The sequence below is a fragment of the Pseudophryne corroboree genome, chromosome 9 (genome assembly GCF_028390025.1).
Source record: "Pseudophryne corroboree isolate aPseCor3 chromosome 9, aPseCor3.hap2, whole genome shotgun sequence".
Classification (NCBI taxonomy): domain Eukaryota; kingdom Metazoa; phylum Chordata; class Amphibia; order Anura; family Myobatrachidae; genus Pseudophryne; species Pseudophryne corroboree.
Window position 1 is genome coordinate 293,478,689 of NC_086452.1, and position 14,632 is coordinate 293,493,320.

Here is a 14,632-nt window from a genome sequence, read left to right on the forward strand (position 1 = left end):
AGATCCTTTCTCGACCTCTCTGGTACTCTCACCGGAATAGACTGCTCTGGTCAACAACAGGGTCAACAGGAAAACCCGGAACGCAGTCTCTTGGGGTAAGTCCATCTTGCAGGAGGAGAAAGAAAGAGTGGTAATGGGAGATGAAGAAAATAATAGAAAGGAAAGAAAACTGGTACGATAACCGCCTCTAGTCTTGTTGTTCTCCTTGCTCAGATGCTGTCTCAACAGTGCTGCCTCTCAGTCTTCCCGAAACGGACACTCCAGTGATACGATTTTCTTTCCGAGTCAGCGACTTATCTGTAGGGAGCATAAATCTTGCATTACCATGTGTTTAACTGTTGTGTGAAATACCATCCATAGAACATGAAAAAACAAAAAGAGAGAGAATATAATAAAAAGAAAAATTGTCAGATTTCCGTTCACCATCAGGCTGTCACACCAACATGTCTATCGGTATCTCTGCACAGTCTTCCCCCACCAGTATTTCCACTCTCCACCCTCTGTGCATGGCCAGGCACAATGATGCTGGTGAGATATACTGGGGCTGGGCAGACCTCTGAAAAGACCGAGTAGACATGTGACGTTTGAGCTGTAGTTCTGTCGGTGAACGTCAGAGATGAAGAGGAAACATTTAAAGATAAATCACAGAGTTTACCTGGCCGCCCCTGTATCTACAAAGAATGACCTACCAACTATATTCACTGTGACCGCAGGTTTTCACTACCTAGGCTAACAATCAATTTCACTGGCTGCAGACTACAGGTGCGGCCCAAAATTTTTCCTATATGATCCCTGATTCCAATTACGTGCGTCATAACTTTGCTAGTTTTCTTGTCTAGGGGGTCGATATACCTTATGTGGGTCTCTAAATCTGCAACTCCGTGCATAATGTCCTTCCCTCTGGCAGTTATAACATTTTACCACATACGACTTACCAACAGGGGTCTGGGGTTTAGGCTGATGTGGCTTCGTTGTCAGGACTTTTATACTTATTGTCATCAGCTTATCCCCCTGTGACTCCCTGTGTTTAATGATGTTCCGATCGTGCTTAACAGCGGACTCTCTTAAGGCAGCCCCCGAGATACCTCTCCAGTTAGGTTGAGTGGTTTGTACCCTGGTTCTCAACGCTTCCTTTAACCCGTCCATTAACACGGACACAGCTACCTCTCTATGATGCACATTATCCTTAATGTCTTTGATCCCAGTAAATCTAGCCATTACCTGCAGTGCTCGATGGAAATAGTCAGAAGCAGTTTCACCTTCTTTTTGTCTAATGGAGAAAATTTTATTCCACTTGACAACAGGGAAATATACTCCTAACTGCAGATTGATCTGTTTTACGTTCTCCTGATTGTACTCCTCAGTGAGAGGTACTTCTGCGTCTAATTTACAATCAGTAATAAATTTTGCAGGGTCAATATTGGAGGGTAGACATACTCGTAACACTGTTCGCCAATCTTTGTTTGTGGGTTCGGTGGTGTTACCTAATTCTTTAATAAACCTCTGGCATCCGACTAGATCTTTTCTGGGATCAGGAAATTCAGACATAATTGTCCTCAATTGTGCCCGGGACCAGGGACAATGCATAGCAATGTCCTTGACGGGAGTGACTCCCTGAGCGTCAGTCCTCCCATTGGGGACTGCGATCACCCTGACAGGATTTAGTTCAATTACACCATCTTGTGTTGACTCTACAATGTGAGGTGCAATTGTCTGTGCATAATGTACAATACCGTACTTACCTGTGGACACGACCTCACCTGACCCTCTGCTAGGGGGCTTTACTACTGCTCTTACCGATTGGGCCGTGCCCACCTGGGTGTCCTGTATGGTGGCTGTTAGAGAAAGTGCCGACATCGTGCTGGGCTCACTTTCTTGCTTGTAATCCTGAGGGAAGTTAAAAATGGGGTGCAACTTGCACGGGTTAGAATTTATACATTTATCAGTTTTACTCTTATCGTCATTAATACATTTATTACGTTTACTCTTATCGTCATTAATACATTTATTAAGTGCACTCTTATCATATATCAGTGTGCCATTCTCTGTAGCCATTTTCTCTCCTGTAATGTACGGTGGTGGTGCGGTTGCTATCAGTTTCCTGCTAGGGTTAGAACCAGCTGTGTAAGCTAGTTCCCTCTGCATATCACTCTCTCGTTGCCATAAATGTAAACAGTTTGTGTGTCTGATCCTCTGTTTTTGGGACTTTATCAGACAGATCCTAAGCCTTAGATTATGCAATACCTCTGAGTCAAAACTACCTATCCCAGGAAATGGTGCTTTATCCCCCACAGTCATTCGTGTCCATTCATCACAAAAGGTCTCAGTGTGGGGACCATACTTCCCCCACATTACTAACCGAGCTGACCCCCGGGGTCTGAAATCTGCAGTCTGAACCCTGACTGCTGAACGTCCCTGTGTTATGCACTTGGCTTCCATTGTGGACCTTTTTAACATGGGAAAACTTCCTAAAATGCACCAAACACAGTTGTCTACGGTGGAAATCCTTAAAGCTCTTTCACTGAACTTCTTCTGCTCCGAGTACCACGGATTCGCCTTCTTTAGCAGACACGTGTAGCCGTTGCAGGCCCTACCTCTAGAGATTTTCTTGAGACCAGCGAAAATTCCCTAAACCTTTACTTTACACAAATCACGCTTGCATGTGCTTCCTACAACGCGTATGATGACAAGATTTACGCACAAATATGCAAAACCTCGTATCACGTTGCGTCACGTGTTGCCCATACAACCGTGCGGTCCAATCGTACCGCTTATAGACACTTGCTATCTATAAGTGGTAGGATCACTGGAGTCTCCCTACTGTGCTCCAAAACAGCCGGAGCGTAATACCACGAAAACTCTATCACACTCCGTCGCACGTGTACACCTGGACCGTGCTCACCACGTTTTCACCTAGACCGTGCTTCACCAAGCTTCACCAAGCTTCACCAAGATCACCAAGATCACCAAGACCACCAAGCGGGGTTCAATATATTCACACCCTATTAAGCCCACACTAACATTCTATAGTTTTCTGATCAGAAAAATCCTTTCCTGTTAACTGATAGCTTTCCCCAGAGGTAATACAGAAAAAAAGTTTTTTTTAAACTAAATATTGGACACTGATCAATTTGTGCTATTATCGCGTGGCTGCCGTCTCGCCTAAACTAAAACAATGCTATCGCGCTATTTGTATTTAGTGGGTGTATCTGTACGCACGTTGCGTAAAATACGCCACATGTGTAGGCCTTTGCGTTGCGTACGCAGTCTCGCACGCTGTCCGAGACACGTGTACAATGGCCGTATACGTCCGCAGTAATACAAATACCACACTTCTATAAATGTAAACGATATTTAACTATGATCGCTTACCAAACACCACACAGTATCTCCTGTATAAACCTTTATAACTAGGCCAGGCTGCGTGTGTGTTTTACATGTACTCCCTTAAATATTACTCTATATTTTTAACTAAATAGCAACAAATTTCTCAGCATGGGTCAAAATGTATCTAATAATCAATGCTAATGGCAACAAGTGAATAGATATGCAGAATACACAAATAAAATACAGGTGTGTGCGTGTGTTACGTGTGTTGCGTGCGCAGTTGGCACCAAACAGAAATTTAACAGATTTGAAAAAAATAATAGCTTTACGTTCTTACCTTTCGGATCCCATCAGCATCCCTACAAATCATGCGGAGCAGACGCTTATCTAATCAGCACCAGTGTATCCACCTGACCAATAGAAGGCCAACAGGGGATACCTTTATACCTTCCCGCCCTTTGCTGATAGATAAAGTCTGCCTTGTCCTGCTAGGCTGCGGATATGAGGAGGACCGGACGATGCCCCCAATTGATAATGTCAAATATTATCTTAAAACATAAAGCTATACACTATTACCGTGGAGCCGCTATGGCCGCTAGACTAATTACACACTCTACGTACTAAGTACGCTATTTGCGTACTGAGTACCGTATTGATACGCTATTAGCGTATCAGACGCCGTGCCGTGGGTACAACGTACACGCGGCGCGGACGCACACAGAGTGATATACAGTAAACCTTAAGTAATGAAACAATGTAAGGGTGTGCTTATACTTTAAACCTTAGCAGCCTATTACTGCAACGATGTAATACCTTTAAAACCTTAAGTAGCGCTGGTGGTATGAAGTACCCGCAGTGCTTACACCTTAACAATGCTTATACACCTTATACCGATTAATACGCTATGAAAGCCCTTTGCTGGAAAGTGAAATCACAACACCGGTTTGTGGTAAACCACTGGGCTCTAACACCGCAGTGGATTATTCATAGAAAAAGGGGTAAACAGATTCAAGTTATACACTACAGGCTGACAGGGAAATCTAAACAGAATAATAGAGAATAATGGCTACAGAGAATATACATACGTGGGGAATCGTTCGCAAGCGCGTCCTGGACCAGTCCTCAGCTATCAGGTAGAAAGCCTTCAGAGTCTTTGATAGTGACCTGGCCTGCTGCTCGCTCTTTATTCAGTAGCTCAAGACATAATACAATAGACACTGTGTGCTCTTCTTCCATTGGTTAGGGGGTGGGACATATCCTGCACCGGGGACCATTGGTTAGTTCAAGAAGTGGGCGATGGCTAGGACTTGGGATGTGGAGTTCCCGCCCCATAATCAGTTTAAACCCATAACATTAAACATAAATACGGTATTATTAATATCTTAATGAGGTAAATTTAAACAATGTTCTTATTCCCACCAGATTAATGTTCAAGTGACTCTGAACAATATGAACCCACACATGATATTACTATCTATCTCAATCTTCAAGATATTCATATATCCACTTATTCATATATACACACACACACACACACACACACACACACACACACACACACACACACACACACACACACTCCTGCTATTACAATTTGTTAGGAATTGTATATTTATTCACACATATATATATATATATATATATATATAAATGAATACCTCTATCTCCATGGATTTTGGACTAGGAATGTTAGTATTCTAAATTCCTATCTGTCTGGTTTTGTTGTGGTTAGCTATTGTTTCTGATCTTCCAAACAAACTCTGCTCCTGGGCATTGTTCACCCTTGTTTGTCCCTTTCTTTCAGTTGAGACAATGACAATTCAGCACTCATTATTCTGGAGAGAAACCTGGCCCTCTTCATAACAAAGGTGTATGCCCTCTTCATAGAATCTCAAAGCTTAGTGTAAACAAGGCCATTGTATCTCAGTCTGTGGGAAATTTATGTGTGACTATACCCTACAGCTGGATACTAGACATCACCTTCTAACCTTAGTCTGACCCTTCCTATCATGCAAAGGCGAATCCCTCTGTCCAGGAACTGTTTAAACTATTATTACTTGCTGTCATGGTCTAGGGGAACTACATCTACAAAATGCACTAATTGGGTTAAATATGCTATATTCTAATAGCATGCTACACGCTCACAAACTCCACCGTAAATACACATATCATGCGCACGAGTCGCCGGAGCGTCTCTTATGCAACTTGCGGGTATGTGTACGCACGGGGGACCGGGTGCACGAGCAGCGTGCATGTGCATGAGGGGTTAGTACAATGGATATGTATAACAATATTTTTTGACTTTGACAAAACGTAGCCACGGTAAGTCTTGATAGATGAACGGCCCTTGCTGTAGAAGATCCTCTCGAAGAGGAAGAGGCCACGGGTCCTCCAGGAACAACTCCAGTAGATCCGAGTACCAGGCCCTTCTTGGCCAGTCTGGAGCAATAAGAATTGCTTGCACCTTTTCCCTTTGATTTCTTTTGAGAACCCTTGGGATCAACGGAAGAGGTGGAAACACGTACACCATCTGGTAGACCATCTGTGGTTAGCAGAATCCAGTCTTGAATCCCGAACCTTTGGCCTTCGGTCAGGTGAGATGTCTGAAGCCACCACAAAAGGGAGATCCTGGCCTTTGGCGACAGACGTATCCTCTGGTGCATGTAAGGATGCGATCCGGACCACTTGTCCAACAAATTCAGCTGGAAGGGTCTTGCATGAAACCTTCCATACTGTAGAGCCTCATAAGAGGCTACCATCTTTCCTATGAGGCGAATGCAAAGATGCACTGATATCCGAGACGGATTTAAGACATCACACACCATTGACTGGATCACCAATGCCTTTTCCATTGGAAGGAATACCCTCTGTGCCTCCGTATCCAGAATCATTCCCAAAAACGAAAGCCTCCGTGTTGGATCCAGGTGAGATTTGTGCAGGTTCAGAATCCAACCGTGATCCTGGAGCAATCGAGTTGATAGGGCGATGCTGTGCAATAGCTTCTCATTGGATGGCGCCTTGATCAGCAGGTCGTCCTGGTACAGTATTATGTTTACTACATGCGGAGGAGAAACATCATCTCTGCCATTACCTTGGTGAACACCCTTGGTGCTGTGGAGAGGCCAATTGGCAGGGCCTGGAACTGGTAGTGACAGTCCTGTAATGCAAACCTTAGATAAGCCTGATGAGGCAGCCAGATCGGAACATGAAGGTACGCATCCTTTATGTCCAAAGGCACCAGGAATTCCCCTTCCTCCAGACCTCATCTTGAACTTGAACACCCGTAAATACGGGTTCAGCGACTTGAGGTTTAAAATGGGCCTTACCGAACCGTCCGGCTTCGGCACTACAAACAGGTTGGAATAATAACCTTTGTTTTGTAGGTGAATCGGAACTGGAACAATGACCTTAGTCTGTATCAGTCTTTGAATTGCTGCCTTGTAAGATCAAACCTGCTTCTAGAGAAGCTGGCAAACCTGATTTGAAGAATCTTGGAGGTGGGAGTTCCTGAAACTCCAGTCTGTATCCCTATGTGAAAACCTTTAGGTAAGGGTTCAAGGATTTTAGATTCAAAATGAGCCTTACCGAACCATCCGGTTTCGGTACCACGAACATGTTGGAGTAGTATCCCTTTCCCTGTTGTTGCAGTGGAACTGGACCAATTTTAGGATGGCCTGTTGCTGCGTAACACGCATATACTCCTAAGCTGGTAAGCTTGATTTGAAATATCATTGGGGATGAGTGCCATCGAACTCCAGCTTGTAGACCTGGGAAATTAGGTCCTTTACCCAGGTATCCAGGCAGGAGCTTTACCAGATATGGCTGTAGTGACCAGGGACATATCCCCCGAGAGGCCCTCTTGAATTTGAGTAGCCCACGTATAAATGACATGAGTCATCAAGCAACCCACTATGACTGGTCTTTGTGATATACCAGCCACTGTGTAGATAGACTTCAGTGTAGTCTCTATTTTTCTATCCCCAGGGTCCTTCATGCTAAAGGAGCCCGGAGCTGGCAGTACTGCCTTTTTAGATAGGTGAGAGACTGATACGTCTACAGCCGGGGGTTCTTCCCAGAGTTTCCTGCCTTCAGGAGCAAATGGGAAAGTGTGCAAAAACCGTTTTGTCACTTGATATTTCTTATCTGGATGCTTCCAGGCTAACTTAAACAGGTCATCCAGCTCTGCAGAATAAGGGAAAGTGACACTGAATTTGTTCTGTGTTAAGAAAAAATGACTGCAGCGTCCTCTAGAAGGAGTTTTAACACGTCCCATATAGCAAGAATGAGGGTCTCAATACGCTGTGTAGAAGGGAATCCCCAGTAACAAGATCCAAGTCCTCCCCCTCCTCCTGTACCTCCTCATCAGAATCTGAAAGTAAAGAAGGTAACCCATGTTTTTGTGGTCCTGATTTAGAGAGGAAGGGGGGGCTGTTGAGCATCTGTCTGCAACAGCCTGCTGCAGTTGTTGAGTTTTCTGAGTATTAGTAGTGAGCTGAGATGCAATGGCGATCGGTGAGGTCAGTGGCTGGGGAGGCACAAGCAGATAACTATTTCCCCCCCCAATAGAGTGGGGGGGGGAGTGTAGCCCCCCATACATTGCTAAAACCAGCACCAGGCAGAACCAGCCAAGGGGGATAATGCCATAGCAGAGGAGACACTCGGTATAGGGTCCCCCTGCCATAAGATTAATCTAACCTCCCAAACTAGTCAGCCCAGGGCTGGAATTCCTCGAAAGCGAGGACCGCAAAAAATAAAAATGAGGTCCCTCCTCCCAAGCAATAACTAGCACTGGGCTGATAGCCCAGTGCTATGCTCCGCACCCCGGGTGGCGGGTGCGGGGTTCATTGTTAATATTGTTCTTTACAAGTGGCCTACAGGTCCCAGCAAGCTTGCCCCAGCATGCTGGCACTTGGAGAACCACAAGTGCCAGCATGCCTGGAAATAAAGGGCCCACTGGCACCTGTAGTCCTCCTGTAAATAAAATATTAAAATAAAAACACCACACTATCTTTAAAAAAAAAGTTTATTAGTCAGGGTCTTCACCTGGGGGCAGCGGTCTTTAAGCTCTTTTGCATGGCCGCCTCCTCCCCAGGGCTTCCGGCATCTTCACCTGGGGGGCTGCCACCTCCCCAGGGCTTCCAGCGTCTTCCTCCGGCGTCTTCATCTGGGAGGCAGCGGCCTTTAAGCTCTTTTGCATGGCCACCGCCTTCCCAGGGCTTCCGGCGTCTTCACCTGGGGGGGCGGCCTTTAAGCTCTTTTGCATGGCCTCCACCTTCCCCAGGGCTTCCGGCGTCTTCACATGGTGGGCGGTGGCTGTTAAGCTCTTTTGCATAGCCGCCGCCCATCCAGGACTTCCAGCATCTTCTGTCTTCAGGAGCTCTCCTCTGCTTCTCCTCCGCCGTCGGACTGACGTGCTGCTGCCTCGCGCTGACTTATATAAGTCAGCTGGAGGGGGCGGGGCGATGACGCAGCGAGACATGATTGGCTCGCTGCGGCCATCTTGAATTTAAAAAATGGCGCTGAGGCACCATTTTTGAAATTGGTACCGCTCCGCTGCCAAACTCTACAGAATGGCCTAATACTCTCACCGCCGCCCACACCTCCGCCGCCTCACGACGCTTGCACCTTCGCCGCCCACACCTCTGCCGCCACAGATGCCCGCACCTCCACCGCCACAGACGCCCGCACCTCCGCCGCGCCCACACAGTGATTGACAGCGGATCCAGTGACGTATCCGCTGTCCAATCACTGTGGCCTCACTGACAGGGGCTTGCTTTCATGGGTTGAAAGTACGTCCCTGTATGAATGCGGCACCTCTAATGGTGCCGCTTTCCCATGTATTTTCAATGGGCTTTTAATGCCCATTGCTAGGTCCCGCCCGCCCCCCCGCTCCCACACCTTTCCCCATTCACAACGGGAGGCACCACGATCGGTGCCTCCCAAACACATTTAGACAGGGATAATGATTACGATAATGAAAAGCTGATACTTATGACACAGAATATGTGTAATAAATATCTTCTTAATATTATTTTAATCATTAATGACAGGGGAGGCACTGCCTCCCCTGACTGCACGTCCCTGCTGAGATGACATATCTGACATCATGGATTTTATGGCACTTAGCCAGGAAGGCTCTTGACCCTCCCCCCCAGCCCCCTCACTGAGTTGTGAGGACTGGCTGCATTGTTCACATGATATGGAACCAGATGTAGAGGGAGAGAATCTGGTGTGACATACACTGCATAATTGATGTTTTACCATGTTTACAGTATACAACACTTATACACACATACACACAGACATGTAATATAATAGCAAGCCTGCCCTTACTGCAGGGACGTGCAGTCAGGGGAGGCAGGGGAGGCAGTGCCTCCCCTGTCATTAATGATTAAGATAATACAAAGAAGATGCATATGACACATATTCTGTGTCATATGTATCTTCTTAATATTATTCTTTACATTGCTCCTCTTTTTATGTGTTTGGGAGGCACCGATCGTGGTGCCTCCTGTTGTCACTGGGGAAAGTATGGGGAGCGGGGGGCGGGCACGGGCGGGGACTAGCCATGGGCTGTAAAAGCCCATTGAAAATATATGGGAAAGCGGCACCATTAGTGGTGCCGCTTTCATACAGGGACGTGCTTTCAACCTATGAAAGCACGTCCCTGTCAGTGAGGCCACAGTGATTGGCCAGCGGATCCGTCACTGGATCCGCTGTCAATCACTGTGTGGGCGACGCTGGCGGAGGAGGTGCGGGCGGCTGGATGTGGCGATGGTGCGGGCGGCGGGATGCGGCGGTGGTGCGAGCGGCGGTGGAGCAGGCGGCGGGTTGCGGCGGCGGAAAATTACCTTGATCCTGCAGAGTTTGGCAGCGGAGCGGTTCCAGTTTCAAAAATGGCGCCTCAGCGTCATTTTTGAAATTCAAGATGGCCGCCGCGAGCCAATCACGGCTCGCCGCGTCATCGCCCCGCCCCCTCCGGCTGACTTATATAAGTCAGCGCGAGGCGGAGGAGAGTCAGTCCGACGGCGGAGGAGGAGCAGTGAAGAGCTCCTGAAGAAAGAAGACGGCCGGAAGTCCTGGCTGGGCGGCGGCTATGCAAAAGAGCTTAGCAGCCGCCGCCCACCAGGTGAAGACGCTGGAAGCCCTGGGGGGTGGCGCCCCCCAGGTGAAGACGCCGGAAGCCCTGGGAAGGCAGCGGCCACGCAAAAGAGCTTAAAGGCCGCCGCCCCCAGGTGAAGACCCAGTTTAATAAAGCTTATTTTCAAGACGTGTGGCGTTTTATTTTAATATTTTCTTTACAGGTGGACTATAGGTGCCAGCGGGCCCTTTATGTCCGGGCATGCTGGCACTTGTGGTTCTCCAAGTGCCAGCATGCTGGGGCAGGCTTGCTGGGACCTGTAGGCCACTTGTAAAGAACAATATTACTATTCTTTGCAGGTGGACTACAGGTGCCAGCAGGCCCTTTATGTCCGGGCATGCTGGCACTTGTGGTTCTCCAAGTGCCAGCATGCTGGGGCAGGCTTGCTGGGACCTGTAGGCCACCTGTAAAGAACAATATTAACACACAATGAACCCCGCACCCACCGCCACCAGGGGTGCGGGGCATAGCACTGGGCTATCAGCCCAGTGCTGGTTATTGCTCGGGAGGGGGGACCCCATTTTTATTTTTTGGGGTTCCCACTTTCCGAGGAATTCCAACCCTGGGCTGACTGGCTGGGGGGGGGGGGGCAGATTAATGTTATGGCAGGGGGACCCCATACTGAGTGTCTCCACTGCTATGGCATTACTCCCCCTGGCTGGTTCTGCCTAGTGCTGGTTTTCCTGATGTGTTGGGGGGCCACACTTTTTTTTTTTTTCAGGGGGGGGGGGCTTGTTAGCTGCCAGTGCCTCCCCAACCAGTGACCTCACCGCACGTCACTGCCTTACTGTATGTGAGAGGGAGACTGAGAGAAGGGAACAGCACACCCAAGCTAAACAGCCTCAGTGAGACTGCAAGCTGTTATATCACGGTGTAACACCAGAGTTTCAGTCCTTTTCAGGACACATATTGTGTACAATACGGCTCTCCCCCTTTGCTACACCCCTGTACCAGTTTTCCTGCGTATCCTGTGTTCTGGAGGAGCTGTGTGTGCCTGCTGCTGCAGCTGTAAGCAGAGGAAGGCGCCAAAATGCTGCTGGTCCTGTAATTGAGCCAGAGCTTCATAGATATTTATACTGGCAAAGTCTCCATAAAAGTGTAAAAACTTCACAGAAGTGTCAGTTTCCACTACCGCTGCCAGTGTACACAGGTGGTCTTTAGCAGGTACCCGCTGGGAGGGTCCTATATGCCGAACCAAGAACCGGGCCCCCCGATTTGTACTCGCCACTCTTCTCACCTTCAGGCTACTGTTAGGGATGTGTGGCATGCTGCGATTGTGACCGCTAAGGCACAGTGCCCTGCTGTACAACAACCTCTCAGGACGGTGGTCCTGCAGCGGGGAAGCTGCTCTGATGCCTGAGGAGACGGTGCAGGTATGCTGTTGCCCAAACAGCATACTAAAATTAATAAAGTTTTAAAAGAAACTGAAGAAAACTCTCTGGAGCTCCAGAGTGTGCATCCTCTCCTGAGGGCACTTTTTTCTAAACTGCCTGTCAGAAGGGACATAGAGGGGAGGAGCCAGCACACCCAGTGGAAGAAATTTAAAGTGCACCGGCTCCTTTGGACCCCGTCTATACCCCATCATACTAATTCCCCAATATCCCTTATGGATGCTAGAGAAAAACAGATTGCATGGATGACTAAGGTGCATTATATCATAGTGTTATGTGTGGCCGCTTCGGCTCACTGCTTAGCAACCTGGATGCTGCTGTGGTTCTTTGCTGTCTATATTCTGGCTATCTTCTAGCAACTAGGATGCTGGCTGGTACATGCAACAGCACACCTGTTGGGATGCCTCATTACCAGACTCCAATTGATTACCCCTGTGATTGGTCTCTCTCCTTTATATTAGGGATCCTGGTCAGTTCCGCCCTGCCAGTGATATTCCCTAGTTCCTGCACCTAATGAGCTCATCACATGGTCGCTGTACCCTTTACAGTTCCCAGCCTGCTTATCTAATCCTGTGTCCTGGTGCCCTGCCATTGTGTTCCTGCATCCTTGCATCCTGCCCCAGTCCTGCACCCATGCCTTGTACCTGCTTTCCAGTGTCCATTCCTGCTCCATGTCCTTGTCTAGCCGTGGCCCTTCAGTTACTCTCGTGTCTGGTCCTGATCCATATCCGGGCACACTTGTCAAGTCCTTGTGAATATATCCTGCCAGCTCTAGTTCTGTGTACATTCATTCTGTGTGTTAGTGGTTATCAATATCAAAGTACATTCACTGCAGTCGTGCCAGTAGTCACAAGTCTGCAGCATTTCCAATACAAATTAACCTGTGCACTAGTTACAGCTTAGCTACTGTGTGTTATTACAGTCTGCGGCCTAGTCAAACAGGTCTTCCAGCAAGTCTCTGCAACTAGGTTCATGATGTCAGCACTCTGCTTTCAATCACAGTACACACCTAGCACCTTATTGTTTCCCAGCAGGTAACCATTGCCTGGCTGCATTCATTTGCAACAAACACTTTGTTACTTCAGTTTTCATTGTCCTGTTACCAGTGCATTACCTTGTGGCCCCCAGCCTATTGTGTGAACCCCTATTGCTAGAAGTTTAAGGCCAGGTGGCATCTCAAGTACTGGTGAGTGCATACTGCTTTAAGAGAACAGGAGTGGCTGTTAGAGCTGATTGAGCATGAGTCACTGAAGTCTTCAGCACATGCGCGCATGCTGCTGTGTGCATGTGCGAGGACTTAGATTGTGATCGCAGTCTAAGTGATGGCGGGGGCGATGATGTCACACGCAGCCGCTGTGACCGAAACATGGCGGCCTGGTGACTGCCTTTGCAGCTAGGCTTCTGAAGGCAAGGGGGCTAATCTAAAGATCCAAGCACTTCGCTGTTTAGCGAGCGCTCGCACTTCAGTGGGTGGGAATGACCCAGCATGTGGGGCGGCCTTGCCCTGTGCAGGGCGGCCCCCTGCATGCAGGTGGATGGAATTGTCATTTTTTGCAAAACTACAACTCATGCTGAATCTGGACCATTATTGGCAGAAAACCATCTCACCAGCTCTTGGAGTCTCACATACATAGCACTGGAGTTCCCTAACATATAGTTGCTGAGAGGGGCAGCCATGTCGGCACAGCAAGGGTCGTTTTGAGGGACATGGCTTAACAGGGGTGGTGGCATAGAAAAGAAGTCTGTGCTAGGTATGGCTGCACCCTTCTGTCATTCTGTGTTCATGCCCCCACTGTAAAATGTTGAAATTACGAGCATTTTATGGCGGGGACGTGGCTACCATGATGCGATTCAGCACAAATCACGTCATCGGCCCCCTAGTCCATCCACTTCAATCAGTAAGTGGGTGGGTGGGTGACGGCTAATGGCCGGCCCCCGGAAGATTTGCCTACTCTTCTGGGCAGCTGGAAGTGCCCCTTAATTTTCACAATTTTCAGAGTTGAGAGGCTGGTTGTGAGTTCTGATCATGGCTAGTTGTGAGTACTTCCAGCTGCTGGTTCTGTGCATCCATGGTAATGCTGGAGGAGTCTGACTCACTGTCAGTACTGCTGGTCTGGCTGGGTAGGGGATTGGTCCTTCTCACCCATCCTTTCTGGACTTCAGGTATCTATTAAGTATGTTTCAGAAACTGGTCAGGTCATGTCTCTGGATCCTCTTTTCCCCCTCAGGTAGCTGAGGTGATGATTATAAAGGAGTTGATTCTACTAACTATATTGAAAGGGGCCATTACAATGATGCTGAAGTAGTCCATGTTTCTAAGAAGGGCTCATTATTCTCTGTATTACATGACAGTCACATGCTGTCTATATTATATGGTTATCACAACTACTCTCTGTATTGTATGGCGATCAAAGCAGGTTCAGACTGGGCCACCAAGGAGATCCCCGGTGGGCCCTGCTGATTCATAGTCATGCCCCTACCATGGGAGGGAGGGGCCTACACTGGCAGCTTTAGTAGGGTGCCGGCTGCATGGATGCTGCTTGTTGGGCAGTCATCAAGGTGACTGATCCAGCTGGCAACTACATGCAGGTGACCAGGGCACTGCACTACTGGGTAATAAATCCCATGAAACTCTGCAGTGGGAATAATGGCCAACAATAATTGGACTGCATCCCAACTACAAATGTATGTTCACTACTAATATTCTCCAATCCTCACTGACTCCGGAAACTATACAATCACTTTCTGCAAAAAACACCTGTATTGCAATTTA